Source organism: Ranitomeya imitator, chromosome 1 (assembly GCF_032444005.1).
Source record: "Ranitomeya imitator isolate aRanImi1 chromosome 1, aRanImi1.pri, whole genome shotgun sequence".
NCBI classification, from domain to species: domain Eukaryota; kingdom Metazoa; phylum Chordata; class Amphibia; order Anura; family Dendrobatidae; genus Ranitomeya; species Ranitomeya imitator.
In genome coordinates, this window is record NC_091282.1 from 811,514,615 (window position 1) to 811,530,802 (window position 16,188).

A 16,188-nucleotide genomic window follows, 5' to 3' on the forward strand; every position below is an offset into this window, starting at 1 on the left:
GTATAAACCGCTTACACTGCCTATTTAGGATGTTCTTAAACATTTCCCATTTATTATCTGTATTCTCATTTCTGAGGATATTGTCCCAGTCTACCAGATTAAGGGCATCTCTAAGCTGTTCAAACTTTGCCTTCCTAAAGTTCAATGTTTTTGTGACTCCCTGACAAGTCCCCCTAGTGAAAGACAGGTGAAACTGCACAATATTGTGGTCGCTATTTCCTAAATGCCCAACCACCTGCAGATTTGTTATTCTGTCAGGTCTATTAGATAGTATTAGGTCTAAAAGTGCTGCTCCTCTGGTTGGATTCTGCACCAATTGTGAAAGATAATTTTTCTTGGTTATTAGCAGAAACCTGTTGCCTTTATGGGTTTCACAGGTTTCTGTTTCCCAGTTAATATCCGGGTAGTTAAAGTCCCCCATAACCAGGACCTCATTATGGGTTGCAGCTTCATCTATCTGCTTTAGAAGTAGACTTTCCATGCTTTCTGTTATATTTGGGGGTTTGTAACAGACCCCAATGAGAATTTTGTTACCATTTTTCCCTCCATGAATTTCAACCCATATGGACTCGACATCCTCATTCCCTTCGCTAATATCCTCCCTTAAAGTGGACTTTAGACAAGACTTTACATAGAGACAAACCCCTCCTCCTCTCCGATTTTTACGATCCTTTCTAAACAGACTGTAACCCTGTAAGTTAACTGCCCAGTTATAGCTTTCATCTAACCATGTCTCGGTTATTCCCACTATGTCAAAGTTACCTGTAGATATTTCTGCTTCTAGTTCTTCCATCTTGTTTGTCAGGCTTCTGGCGTTTGCGAGCATGCAGTTTAGAGGATTTTGTTTTGTTCCAATCTCCTCACTGTGGATTGTTTTAGAAATGTTCTTACCTCCCTTCTGAGTATGTTTTCCTGGGTCGTCTTTGTTCGAGTCTAATGTTTTTCTTCCCGTCCCCTCTTCTTCTAGTTTAACGCCCTCCTGATGAGTGTAGCGAGTCTTCTGGCGAATGTGTGTTTCCCAGGTTTGTTGAGGTGTAGTCCGTCTCTGGCGAGGAGTCCATCATACCAGTAATTCACACCGTGGTCCAGGAATCCAAATCCTTGTTGTCTGCACCATCGTCTTAGCCAGTTGTTTGCATCAAGGATCCTGTTCCATCTCCTGGTGCCATGCCCGTCTACTGGAAGGATAGAAGAAAAAACTACCTGTGCATCCAGTTCCTTTACTTTCTTCCCCAACTCTTCAAAGTCCTTGCAGATTGTCGGTAGGTCCTTCCTTGCCGTGTCATTGGTGCCAACATGTATCAGAAGAAATGGGTGGACGTCCTTGGAGCTGAAGAGCTTTGGTATCCTATCGATCACATCCTTGATCATCGCACCTGGAAGGCAGCATACTTCTCTTGCAGTTATGTCCGGTCTGCAGATGGCTGCTTCGGTGCCTCTCAGTAGTGAGTCTCCCACCACCACCACTCTTCGTTGCTTCTTGGCTGTACTTTTTGCTGTCACTTGTTGCTGTGTGCCCTTTTCTTTTTTGCTTGCTGGTATTGCTTCATTCTTAGGTGTGCCATCTTCATCCTCTACAAAGATTTGATATCGGTTCTTCAGTTGTGTGGTTGGTGATTTCTCCATGGTCTTCTTGCTTCTTTTGGTCACATGCTTCCACTCATCTGCTTTTGGAGGTTCTCTGACACTTTTTGCACCTTCTGTGACCAGTAGAGATGCTTCTGTTCTGTCTAGAAAGTCTTCATTCTCTTTGATGAGTTTCAAAGTTGCTATTCTTTCTTCCAGACCCCGCACCTTTTCTTCTAAAAGGGCCACTAGTCTACACTTCTGACAGGTGAAATTGGTAATGCCTTTTGGACTTTCTAATGCTCCTTCAGTCTTCCAGTCCTTTATGCACGATATTTTCCGTGAATATCTGGATAAATTTATGATTGTGTATTTGGATGATATTTTGTTTTTTTCTGATGACTGGGAGTCTCATGTTCAGCAGGTCAGGAAGGTGTTTCAGGTCCTGCGGGCCAATTCCTTGTTTGTAAAAGGCTCAAAGTGTCTCTTTGGAGTCCAGAAGATTTCTTTCTTGGGGTATATTTTTTCCCCTTCTACTATTGAGATGGATCCCGTCAAGGTTCAGGCTATTTGTGACTGGACGCAGCCTACATCTCTTAAGAGTCTACAGAAGTTCTTGGGTTTTGCTAATTTCTATCGTCGTTTTATAACTAATTTTTCTAGTGTTGTTAAGCCTTTGACGGATTTGACTAAGAAGGGTGCTGATGTTGCTAATTGGTCTCCTGCGGCTGTGGAGGCCTTTCAGGAACTTAAGCGCCGGTTTTCTTCTTCTCCTGTGTTGCGTCAGCCAGATGTTTCGCTCCCTTTTCAGGTTGAGGTTGATGCTTCCGAGATTGGAGCGGGGGCGGTTTTGTCACAGAGAAGCTCCGATGGCTCAGTGATGAAGCCATGCGCGTTTTTTTCTAGAAAGTTTTCGCCGGCTGAGCGGAATTATGATGTTGGTAATCGGGAACTTTTGGCCATGAAGTGGGCATTTGAGGAGTGGCGTCATTGGCTAGAGGGTGCTAGACATCGTGTGGTGGTCTTGACTGATCACAAAAATTTGATTTACCTTGAGTCTGCCAGGCGTCTGAATCCTAGACAGGCTCGTTGGTCACTGTTTTTCTCTCGTTTCAATTTTGTGGTTTCATACCTGCCAGGTTCAAAGAATGTGAAGGCGGATGCTCTTTCTAGGAGTTTTGTGCCTGACTCCCTTGGAAATTCTGAGCCCTCTGGTATCCTTAGGGATGGGGTGATTTTGTCTGCTGTCTCCCCAGACTTGCGACGTGCTTTGCAGGAGTTTCAGGCGGGTAAACCTGATCGTTGTCCGCCTGAGAGACTGTTTGTTCCGGATAATTGGACCAGTAGAGTCATCTCCGAGGTCCATTCTTCTGCGTTGGCAGGTCATCCTGGAATATTTGGTACTAGAGACTTGGTGGCCAGGTCTTTTTGGTGGCCTTCCTTGTCGAGGGATGTGCGTTCTTTTGTGCAGTCTTGTGAGGTTTGCGCTCGGGCTAAGCCTTGCTGTTCTCGGGCCAGTGGATTGTTGTCACCTTTGCCTATCCCGAAGAGGCCTTGGACGCACATTTCCATGGACTTTATTTCGGATCTCCCTGTCTCTCAAAAAATGTCCGTCATCTGGGTTGTGTGTGATCGCTTTTCTAAAATGGTTCATCTGGTACCCTTGCCTAAGTTGCCTTCCTCCTCTGAGTTGGTCCCTCTGTTTTTTCAGAATGTGGTTCGTTTGCATGGGATTCCTGAGAACATCGTTTCTGACAGGGGATCCCAGTTTGTGTCTAGATTTTGGCGGACGTTCTGTGCTAAGATGGGCATTGATTTGTCCTTTTCGTCTGCATTCCATCCTCAGACGAATGGCCAGACTGAACGAACTAATCAGACCTTGGAAACTTATTTAAGGTGTTTTGTTTCTGCTGATCAGGATGACTGGGTTACCTTTTTGCCGCTGGCCGAGTTTGCCCTTAATAATCGGGCTAGTTCTGCTACCTTGGTTTCTCCTTTCTTTTGTAATTCGGGGTTTCATCCTCGTTTTTCCTCTGGTCAGGTGGAACCTTCTGATTGTCCTGGAGTGGACATGGTGGTGGATAGGTTGCATCGGATTTGGAGTCATGTGGTGGACAATTTGAAGTTGTCCCAGGAGAAGGCTCAGCAGTTTGCTAATCGCCGTCGCCGCGTGGGTCCTCGACTTCTTGTTGGTGACTTGGTGTGGTTGTCTTCTCGTTTTGTTCCTATGAAGGTCTCTTCTCCTAAGTTCAAGCCTCGGTTCATCGGTCCCTATAGGATCTTGGAAATTCTTAACCCTGTGTCGTTTCGTTTGGATCTCCCGGCATCATTTGCTATTCATAATGTGTTCCATCGGTCGTTGTTGCGGAAGTATGAGGTACCTGTTGTTCCTTCGCTTGAGCCTCCTGCTCCAGTGCTGGTGGAGGGAGAATTGGAGTATGTTGTGGAGAAGATCTTAGATTCTCGTGTTTCCAGACGGAAACTCCAGTATTTGGTCAAGTGGAAGGGTTATGGTCAGGAGGATAATTCTTGGGTGGTTGCCTCGGATGTTCATGCTGATGATTTGGTTCGCGCTTTTCATAGGGCTCATCCTGGTCGCCCTGGTGGTTCTCGTGAGGGTTCGGTGACCCCTCCTCAAGGGGGGGGGTACTGTTGTGAGTTCTGTTTTTGGGCTCCCTCTGGTGGTTACTGATGGTACTGGGTGACTTGTCTTTCCTGGGTTTCTGGGTTCCACCTGTTCCATCAGCATATGGGAGTTTCCTATTTAACCTGGCTTTGCTGGCATTTCCTCGCCGGTTATCAATGTATCCAGTGTGTCTTGTTACCTCTGCTCCCTGCTCCTAGAACCTTCTGGACAAGCTAAGTTTGGATTTTCCTGTTTTGTGTTTTGCTTAATTTGGTTTTTAGTCCAGCCTGCAGATATGTGATTCTCTGCTGCTGGTTGCTCTAGTGGGCTGAAATTGCTTTTCATGTACCATGAGTTGGCACATGAGTTCAAGTAATTTCAGGATGGTTTTTTGAAGGGTTTTTCGCTGACCGCGCAGTTCACTTTTGTATCCTCTGCTATCTAGCTTTAGCGGGCCTCATTTTGCTGAAACTGTTTTCATACTACGTATGTGCTTTCCTCTCATTTCACCGTCATTATATGTGGGGGGCTGCTATTTGCTGTGGGGTATTTCTCTGGAGGCAAGAGAGGTCTGTGTTTCTTCTGATAGGGGAAGTTAGATCTTCGGCTGGAGCGAGACGTCTAGGATCATCGTAGGCACGTTCCCCGGCTACTTTTATTTGTGTGTTAGGTTTAGGGTCGCGGTCAGCTCAGGTTCCATCGCCCTAGAGCTTGTTTGTATCTGTGCTTGTCATTTTTGTGATCCCCTGCCATTGGGATCATGACAGTATGCGTAAGCTCTGAACTCATACCGCGATCTCCACCGGAGAGTCAGGGACCGCCAGGAGGGTAAGTATATTCACCTTTCCTTGTTCCAGCGCTGCGTGCGGCTCCGTCTCTCGGCTCCTCTGCTGTGATAGTTCAGAGGGCACGATGACGCGCTTAATGCGCGCCGGCGCCGCCCTCTGACTTACCAGTCACAGGCAGAGGAGCCGGAGTGTGTCTTCTAGAAAATGGCGCCGGAAAGCGCGGACTGCGCAGGCGCCGATTCCTACTGCCGGAATCGGCACCTGCGCAGTTCGCGCTTTCCGGCGCCATTTTCTTGAAGACAAACTCCGGCTCCACTGCAGGTGTGTCTTCAAGAAAATGGCGCCGGAAAGTGCGGACTGCGCAGGCGCCGATTCCTGCTGCCGGAATCGGCGCCTGCGCAGTCCGCGCTTTCCGGCGCCATTTTCTTGAAGACACACCTGCAGTGGAGCCGGATGATAGGTGAGTATGGTATTTTATTTTTTTTATATGGCAGCAGCATACGGGGGCATACACACTGGAGCGTCTTATGGGGGGCATATAATACAATGGTGGCGCAGGATGGGAGCAGCACATGACAGAACGGGGGCGCAGGATGGGAGCAGCACATGACAGGATGGGGATGCAGGATGGAGCAGCACATGACAGAATGGGGGCGCAGGATGGAGCAGCACATGACAGGATGGGGACGCAGGATGGAGCAGCACATGACAGGATGGGGACGCAGGATGGAGCAGCACATACCAGGATGGAGACCATATACCAATATAAATGCTCGCCACCCGGGCGTAGAACGGGTTCAATAGCTAGTTAAGTATAAAGAGGAGTGACGTGTCATTACCATATTTGTATAACCAGAAACCCAGACAAGACAGATGGACTTGTAAACACTGTGGTCAGACAAACCCAGACTGGAGAAATACTTGTATGACCTGTGCTGCAGCCCGTCCTAAATGAATTGCACTGAATCCTGTCCAGACAAGATCACATGTAGTGACATAAGAAGCTGACACAGGAGTGGGGGGCTTCATCAGGGGAAGTCCCCTGATGAAGCCCTATCGGCTAGGGTGATACACGTGGGGCCACGTGCTTTTGTCCACTTAGCTCCGGTGCATGGGGACCTTGTTCCCCTTCAGACGCTGAACATTGGGTAATTTAACCCCTTGAAGCTTTTCTGGTCTTATGGGCTATTGCTATATGGATAGCTTTTTGTACATTGGTTATGGCTTGCCCTGGATTTCCCTTATCTGGGGGGTTCATGTGTTATGTCTCTGTTAGATGGGCTGCACACTAGCCCCATGAGCCAGTAGGTTTAAGGTTTCCTGTTCAGGTATTATAATGTACATTGGGCTTTTGTATATGTATATTTCAAGTGGACGAGGTTTCTTTAGTTTTTTGTTTTTAAGTATGTTTTAATATATTGTGTGGTGTGCCAATAAAAACCTCTTTTTTATAATATGTATTATTTTTCTGTGGTGTGCATAATTGCAGTGGTGCTTTTTTCTTTGTTGGTCATATTGTATTTACCATTGACTTTGCACCCCTACTTCCTCATAGTTATTGTTATAGTAGTGCGCCCGGTTCTTTCTCTTTTTTAAATTTCCGTAACCTCTCTTACCTTATACCCATTTGCCCGGCCCCCATTTCCCCAGTGCCACTAACAGGAGCTTTATGGAACGCTTGCTCTGTCTGCAGCAAGCTTTCCTACATCCATGATCTTTTTATTACTAACAAACTTTCCTTCCTCGCTATCACCAAAACCTGACTTACCCCTTCAGACACAGCCTCTCCTGCTGCACTTTCGTATAGTGGCTTCCACCTTTCTCACACACCCCGCCCCAGCAGCAAGCATGGTGGATGAGTTGGTTTTCTCCTGTCAGATAACTGCTCCTTCACCCACATCCCACTGCCACCCTCTGTTACCCTCCCTTCCTTTGAGGTGCACTCTGTGCGCATCTACTCCCCCTCCAACTGGCTGTCATTTACCACCCCCAGGGCCAACCACCACCTTTTTTGACCACTTCACCACCTGGCTACTTCATTTTCTTTCTGCGGACATCCCCACTATCATCATGGACGACTTCAACATATCCATTGACACTTCCCTCTCAGCTGCCACTAAACTTCTATCTCTCACTTCCTCCTTCGGCCTCACTCAATGGTCTTCTGCAGCCACTCACAAAGATGGTGACACACTGGACCTCATCTTCACCCGCCTCTGCTCCCTATCTAACCTCTCTAACTCACCTCTTCCTCTTTTTGACCACAATCTACTTGCATTCTCTTCCCTCTCCACTCCTTGTCTACAATCCCCACCCCACAAATTTGCACACCCTCGCAGAAATCTTAAACACCTTGATCTACACTCACTCTCTGAATCCCTCCTCCCTCTCACAGATATAAGTTCCCTACATAATGCAGATGACGCGGTCGCTCTATACAACACCACAATAGCTGTAGCTTTGGAATCTCTTGCCTCTCTCACACATACCAAAGCTTGCAAAATCAACAGACAGCCGTGGCACACCAGCCTAACCAAAGAACTGAGGTGAGCTTCCAGGGCTGCTGAGCGGAGATGGAAAAGATCCCACTCCAACGAGCACTTCATCACATTCAAACAGTCCCTCACTACTTTAGAGACCACACTCGCCACAGCAAAACAAACCTACTTCTCATCTCTCATATCCTCCCTGTCTCACAACCCTATACAGTTATTCAACACCTTCAATTCTCTCCTCCGCCCCTCAGCACCTCCTCCCTTCCCACTCATCTCAGCTGAAGACTTTGCCTCATTTTTCAAACAGAAGATTGATAACATCAGAGACAGTTTTAGTCGACAACCCCCAGAACCTCCTCCCAACTACCCAGCTCTCTACCTCCAAAACCAACTTCTCCATTACAGAAGATCGACTCTCCACTCTACTCTCAAGATCGCATCTCACCACCTGTGCACTTGACACGATCCCATCCCACTTCATCCCAAACCTCACCACAGTCTTCATCCCAACCCCAACCCATCTCTTCAACCTATCACTAACAACTGGTGTTTCCCCTCAAGCTTTAAACTTGCCTCAATCACACCTATCCTCAAAATCCCTCTCTTGACCCAGCCTCTGTATCTAGCTATCACCCTATATCACTTCTCCCCTATGCCTCAAAACTACTGGAACAACACGTCCATCTTGAACTGTCCTCCCATCTGTCTTCCTGCTCCCTCTTTGACCACTTACAGTCAGGCTTCCAGCCACACCACTCCACTGAAACTGCCCTAACTAAGGTCACCAATGACCTATTAACCGCCAAGAGCAAGCGACAATACTCTATCCTCCTCCTCCTAGTCCTGTCCTCTGCCTTTGACACAGTGGACCATTCCCTGTTGCTGCGGACCCTCTCATCCCTTGGCATCACAGACTTGGCCCTATCCTGGATCTCGTCATATCTCGTCGACATTCAGCGTCTCCCGCTCACACACCACCTTTTCACCTCGCCCCCTATCTGTCGGAGTCCCGCAAGATTCAGTTCTAGGGCCCCTACTCTTCTCCATTTACACTTTTGGCCTGGGGCAGCTCATATAATCTCACGGTTTTCAGTATCATCTCTAAGCTGACGACATACAGATCTACACCTCTGGACCAGATATCACCACCACTCTACTAACCAGAATCCCTCAATGTCTGTCCGCTATTTCATCCTTCTTCTCCGCTAGATTTCTAAAACCTAACATGGACAAAGCAGAATTCATCATTTTTCCCCCCATCTCACGCGACCCCCCCCCCCAACGAACCTATCCATTACAGTAAACGGCCACCCACTCTCCCCAGTCCCACAAGCTCGCTGTCTCGGGGTAATCCTTGACATTGATCTCTTCTTCAAACCACATATCCAAACCATTTCCACTTCCTGCCGCCTTCAACTCAAAAATATTTTACGGATCCGTACATTCCTAAACCAAGAATCTGCAAAAACCCTAGTCCATGCCGTCATCATCTCCCACCTCAACTACTATAACCTCCTGCTCTGTGGCCTCCGCTCTAACACTCTCGCACCCCTCCAATTTATTCTAAACTCAGCTGCCCGACTAATCCACCTGTCCCCCCACTATTCCCCGGCCTCTCCCCTCTGTCAATCCCTTCACTGGCTCCCCATTACCCAGAGACTCCAGTACAAAAACCTAACCATGACATACAAAGCCATCCACAACCTGTCCCCTCCATACATCTGTGATCTCGTCTCCTGTTACTTTCCTGCACGCAATCTCCGATCCTCACAAGATCTCCTTCTCTACTCCCCTCTTATTTCTTCTTCCCACAATCGCATACAAGATTTCTCTCTCGCATCATCCCTACACTGGAACTCTCTACCACAACATATCAGACTCTCACCTACCATCCAAGCCTTCAAAAAGAACCTGAAGACCCACCTCTTCCGACAAACCTAAAACCTGCAGTAACCACCAATCGACCAAACCACTGCACGACTCACCTACTGTATCCTCACCCATCCCTTGTAGATTGTGAGCCCTCGCGGGCAGGGTCCTCTCTCCTCCTGTACCAATTGTGACTTGTATTGTTCAACATTATTGTACTTGTTTTTATTATGTATACCCCTCCTCACATGTAAAGCGCCATGGAATAAATGACGCTATAATAATAAATAATAATAATACATTACATAGTGGAATGTGTTGAGAACAATAAAACAAAGGTGATCAATGTAAATCAAAATTAATTTCCCATGGAGGTCTGGATTTGGAATGATACTCAAAATCAAAGTGGAAAATCAAATTACAGGCTAGTCCAACTTCAGTGGAAATACATCAAGACAAGAAAATGATGGTCTTTTGTGTGTGCGTGGCCTCCACGTGCCTTTATGGCCTCCCTACAATGCCTGGGCATGCTCCTGATGAGGCAGCGGATGGTCTCCTAAGGGATCTCATTCCAGACCTGGACTAAAGCATCTGCCAACTCCTGGACAGTCTGTGGTGCAACATGACGGTGGATGGTGTGAGACATGATGTACCAGATGTGTTCAATCGGATTCAGGTCTGGGGAACGGGCGAGCCAGTTCATAGCTTCAATGCCTTCATCTTGCAGGAACTACTGACACACTCAGGGTTGGACTGGCCCACCGGAGAACCGGAGGATTCTCCCGTGGGCCCAGGCACTGACACCTGCTGGCATATTGGCCATCAGCTGCCTAGGGCCCCCCACTGCTCCATTGGCCCCCCTGCCAGTGGAGTGTCGCTAATAGCAGCACACCCAGCTGCTATGGGGCCCCTGAGTCAAGGGGGGCCCTTCTGGTGCCAGAGAGCAATGAATATTCACGCTTCCCCATGCCCCCATGGGCGTGGAGAGGCGTGAATACCATTTCACTTTAATGGCGGGCAGCATTAGCCGCAGGCTGAGGCTAACACTGCCCGCCGCTGCTGCTTGAATGGGGGGCCCCAGAGGTGGGCACCTAAAGGGCGGCGATCCTTGATTGCGATACCTGCAGCTTGGGACCACAGCGGAGCTGCAGGGATCCACGTCGTCCTCCTTCCTGCCCGGCACTTCCTGTCTGAATCAGCATGGCTGTATGACATCATTCAGCGCAGCTGTTTCAGACAGAAAGTTGCCAGATGTTCTGCGGCTGCTGGGAACGTGTGGAGAGGTGAGTGGGTGCTGTGTGTGTGTGCGTCTGTGTGTGCCTCCATGTGTGCAGCTGTGTGTGTGTGGGGGAGGCAATGATGACGGTGCTGGAGGCAATGAAGACGGTGCTGGAGGCAATGATGACGGTGCTGGAGGCAATGATGATGGTGCTGGAGGCAATGATGATGGTGCTGGAAGAAATGATGGTGCTGGAGGCGATGATGGTGCTAGAGGCAATGATGATGGTGCTGGAGGCAATGATGATGGTGCTGGAGGCAATGATGATGGTGGTGGGGGCAATGATGATGGTGGTGGGGGCAATGATGATGGTGCTGGAAGAAATGATGGTGCTGGAGGCAATGATGACGGTGCTGGAGGCAATGATGACAGTGCTGGAGGCAATGATGAGGGTGCTGGAGGCAATGATGACGGTGCTGGAGGCAATAATGATGGTGCTGGAGGCAATGATGACGGTGCTGGAGGCAATGATGATGGTGGTGGGGCAATGATGATGGTGGTGGGGCAATGATGATGGTGGTGGGGGCAATGATGATGGTGGTGGGGGCAATGATGGTGATGGGAGCAATGGTGGTGGTGGGGGCAATGATGATGGTGCTGGAGGCAATGATGATGATGGTGCTGGAGGCAATGATGGTGGTGGGGGCAATGATGATGGTGGTGGGAGTAATGATGATGGTGGTGGGGGCAATGATGATGGTGCTGGAGGCAATGATGATGCTGGTGGGGGCAATGATGATGGTGTTGGGGGCAATGATGATGGTGTTGGAGGCAATGATGATGGTGCTGGAAGAAATGATGGTGCTGGAGGCAATGATGATGGTGCTGGAGGCGATGATGGTGGTGGGGGCAATGATAATGGTGCTGGATGCAATGATGATGGTGGTGGGGGCAATGCTGATGGTGCTGGAAGAACTGATGGTGCTGGAGGCAATGATGATGGTGCTGGAGGCAATGATGACGGTGCTGGAGGCAATGATGACGGTGCTGGAGGCAATGATGACGATGCTGGAGGCAATGATGATGGTGCTGGAGACAATGATGATGGTGGTGGGGGCAATGATGATAATGGTGGTGGTTGGGGCAATGATGATGGTGCTGGAGGCAATGATGATGGTGCTGGAGGCAATGATGGTGGTGGGGGCAATGATGATGGTGGAGGGGGCAATTATGATGGTGCTGAGGCAATTATGGTGGTGGGGGCAATGATGATGGTGCTGGAGGCAATGATGATGGTGCTGGAGGCAATGATGATGGTGCTGGAGGCAATGATGATGGTGGTGGGGGCAATGATGATGGTGGGGAAGAAAGCAATGATTGTTGTGTAAAGGACAAAGATGGTAGTGGTGGAAAGGACAATGGTGGTGGGGTAGGATGCAATGATGGAGGTGGTAAGGAGTACAATGGTGGAGGGGGAGAAAATGATGATGGTGGAGGGGGCTGCATTATACCCTTCCAGGGGGGCTGCATTATACCCTATGAGGGGGCTACATTATAATTCTGTAGGGGCTGCATTATTCTCTCAGGTGGCTACATCATACTATATGAGGGGAGCTGCATTATGTCCTATGAGGGGGCTACAGTATATTCTATGGGGGGTTGCATTATACTCTGAGGGGCTACCTTATATTCTGTGGAGGGGCTGCATTATGCCATATGAGGGAGCAACATTATATTCTATGGGGGGCTGCATTATACCTTATGAGGGGGTTGCATTATATTTTGTGGGGTGCTGTATTATACCCTATGAGGGGGGCTGCCCTTATATTCCATAAGGGAGGCTACATTATATTCTATGAGGGATCTGCATTATATTCTATGGAAGCTGCATTATATTCTGTGGGAGGCTACATTATATTATATGAGGGGGGCTACTTTATATTCTATGAGGGGGCTACCCCAACCCCTGCTACATAATTAAGACACCGCACAATTGATGGTCTTGAATGTATTTATATGTAGCTACATAGTGAGCCCCAAGAATGATTTTCTCTGGTGGGCCCAAGGTGCTCCTGTCCGATGCTGGACACACTCCAGCCACATGAGGTCTGGCATTGTCCTGCATTAGGAGGAACCCAGGGCCAGCCGCACCAGCATATGGTCTCACAAGGAGTCTGAGGATCTCATCTCCATACCTAATGGCAGTCAGGCTACCTCTGGCGAGCACATGGAGGGCTGTGCGGACCTCCAAAGAAATGCCACCCCACACCATTACCATCAGATGAAGCCAAAATTGAACTTTTTGGCAACAATGCCAAACGATATATTTGGTGTAAAGGCAACACAGCACATCACCCTGAACACACCATCCCCACTGTCAAATGTGGTGGCAGCATCATGGTTTGGGCCTGCTTTTCTTCAGCAGGGACAGGGAAGATTGTTAAAATTGATGGGAAGATGGATAAAGCCAAATACAGGACCATTCTTGAAGAAAACCTGTTTGAGTCTGCAAAAGACCTGAGACTGGGACAGAGATTTGTCTTCCAACAAGACAATGATCCCAAACATAAAGCAAAATCTACAATAGAATTGTTCATAAATAAACGTATTCAGGTGTTAGAATGGCCAAGTCAAAGTCCAGACCTCAATCCAATCGAGAATCTGTGGGAAGAGCTGAAAACTCTCCCATTTCTCTTCTTATTATAATTAATATCTCTTATCATAATTAATATCTCTTATTTGTGACGGTTATAGCATCCACAGGTCCTGTATATTAATAATGCATATCTGTATTTTGATACTGCCACTGGTACTTTAATTCTTTTATTTGTCCCCATTCTGTATATGTGACATGTTTTTGTTTTTCCTAGGCGACTACCTGATACACTAATTAGAGATAGTTACCTTCTGCCAGTTCCAGCGACGAAGAATCCGCCCCCTGCACCGCCTCTCTCTTTCTTGTTTGCGTTCCATTTGCGTCTCACAGAGCACTTCCAGTTTCGCCGGGGATCCCGATGACTCACTTCCGGCTTTCCCCTTAGAGCACCAGGATTGCACGCACTACACGTCAGAAGGGGACGGCGGTAGTGCGTTTCATCTGCGTCGCATGGACGCTGTCACGCATTGCACATTAGAAGGGGACTGCATATTTGCGTTCCACTTGCGTCTCAGGGACGCGGCCACGTCATCTCTACCACCCGGTTTCCGGCCCAGGCACTATATATACACGTGCATATGCACGTTTCACTCATGGCGCCGTTTTCTTTTGGTCTCTTACCTGTTCTATATAGCGCTGGGTTCCAGGACGCACTTCCAATTGCTGGTAAGCACTATATCTCACGCTTATAATGCAGCGCTGTTGCGACCTAGATATACCATTACACGAGTATGTGTGAAAAAAATTTTTTCCGTGGACATGGTTTTTTACATAGGGTGTTCTCATTCACAGATATTGTCTTGAAAATAAACCTATTCCTAGCTGACATTGGGGTAAGATTTTTTTCTAGTTTGTGTACCAGTGGCATGATAATCTTTGTTAATGAATCATTTAGTTTCCTATATGAACCTCTTTATGTCACTCAATAGATTTATAGACTGTATCTCTATGGAGAAAGTCACAGCTAGTGGTATCTTTCCATCACAGCATTAGGAGTAATTGTCATGTTTTTCTGTTATATCGGAGATTCTCGGTGGTCCATATTCATTTTGTTGTATCTATGAGGTGTCTAATATGGATGTACTTCAATTTATATTATGTAACTGTTTTTCCTTTTGTACATTTTAGTCTGATGAAGGTCAATGTTATGACCGAAACGTTACTACTGTCTGCTTGGAAATATATTGCACAATAAAACTGAATAAAAAATAGACTCTTTGAGTGTCAAAAGCATATTTTTTGTCTATATATAAGGGGAGTGCTTGCCCCCTTCTTTTGAGCACCATTAAGTATAAAGAGGAGTGACGTGTCATTACCATATTTGTATAACCAGAAACCCAGACAAGACAGATGGACTTGTAAACACTGTGGTCAGACAAACCCAGACTGGAGAAATACTTGTATGACCTGTGCTGCAGCCCGACCTAAATGAATTGCACTGAATCCTTTCCAGACAAGATCACATGTAGTGACATAAGAAGCTGACACAGGAGTGGGGGCTTCATCAGGGGAAGTGTTGTGAATTCTGTTGTCGAACTCCCTCCTGTGGTCGTGAATGGTACTTCGGCGAGTTCTGTCCATGGACTCCCTCTGGTGGCTGTGAGTGAAGCTGCTGCTTCTGAGGTTCCTTACACAGGTGACGTGGTTTATCCTTTGGTTGGCTGCTCTATTTAACTCCACTCAGATCGTTACTCCATGCCAGCTGTCAATGTTCCTGCATTGGTTCAGTTCGCTCTTGGATCTTTCTGGTGACCTGTCTTCTCCAGCAGAAGCTAAGTTCCTGATAGTTATTATTTGTTCATTGTTTCCTTGTCCAGCTGGTTATCATGATTTTGTCTTGCTAGCTGGAAACTCTGGGATGCAGAGTGGCACCTCCGCACCGTGAGTCGGTGCGGAGGTCTTTTTGCACACTGCATGGTCTTTTGTAGTTTTTTGTGCTGACCGCAAAGATACCTTTCCTATCCTCTGTCTGTTTAGTAAGTCTGGCCTCCCTTTGCTGAAACCTGTTTCATTTCTGCGTTTGTGACTTTCATCTTTACTCACAGTCAATATATGTGGGGGGCTGCCTTTTCCTTTGGGGAATTTCTCTGAGGCAAAGTAGGCTTTATTTTCTATCTCTAGGGCTAGCTAGCTCTTAGGCTGTGAAGAGGCGTCTAGGGAGAGTCAGGAATACTCCACGGCTATTTCTAGTTGTTGTGATAGGATTAGGGCCTGCGGTCAGCAGAGCTCCCACATCCCAGAGCTTGTCCTGCGTGAGTTTAACTATCAGGTCGTGCCGGGTGCTCCTAACCACCAGGTCCATAACAGTACAGCTGGCCCAAAGTATTAATGCATCTCAATAGAGGGATAAGAGAAGTTCTGAGACCATTTTTTTTTTTTTGCACTGTGTTTTCTCTTTCTTTTCCCCTAAACCTTTGGGTGGTTCAGGACACAGGTGTAGATATGGACATTCAAGGTCTGTCCTCTTGTGTGGATCATCTCACTGCAAGGGTACAAAACATTCAAGATTTTGTGGTTCAGAATCCTATGTTAGAGCCTAGAATTCCTATTCCTGATTTATTTTCTGGGGATAGATCTAAGTTCTTGAATTTCAAAAATAATTGTAAACTGTTTCTAGCTTTGAAACCCGGCTCCTCTGGTGACCCCGTTCAACAAGTAAAAATCATTATTTCTTTGTTGCGTGGTGACCCTCAAGACTGGGCATTTTCCCTTGCGCCAGGAGATCCTGCATTGCGTGATGTTGATGCGTTTTTTCTGGCGCTTGGATTGCTTTATGATGAACCAAATTCAGTGGATCAGGCAGAGAAAATCTTGCTGGCTTTGTGTCAGGGTCAGGATGAAGCGGAGGTGTACTGTCAGAAGCTTAGAAAGTGGTCTGTGCTTACTCAGTGGAATGAGTGTGCCCTGGCGGCAATTTTCAGAAAGGGTCTTTCTGAAGCCCTTAAGGATGTCATGGTGGGATTTCCCAT

The 16,188-nt window shown here is 47.5% G+C and overlaps 1 long non-coding RNA gene across 1 annotated transcript in view; it reads left to right on the plus strand.

Annotated features, from left to right (window-relative positions):
- LOC138658142 (uncharacterized) overlaps nucleotides 1-14,430 on the plus strand; it is a 39,498-nt gene extending 25,068 nt beyond the window's left edge. The window contains exon 2 of the long non-coding RNA XR_011317360.1: nucleotides 13,434-14,430. This is a non-coding gene — a long non-coding RNA (uncharacterized lncRNA). The remainder of the gene's footprint in view (nucleotides 1-13,433) is intronic.
- Nucleotides 14,431-16,188: the final 1,758 nt, after the last annotated feature.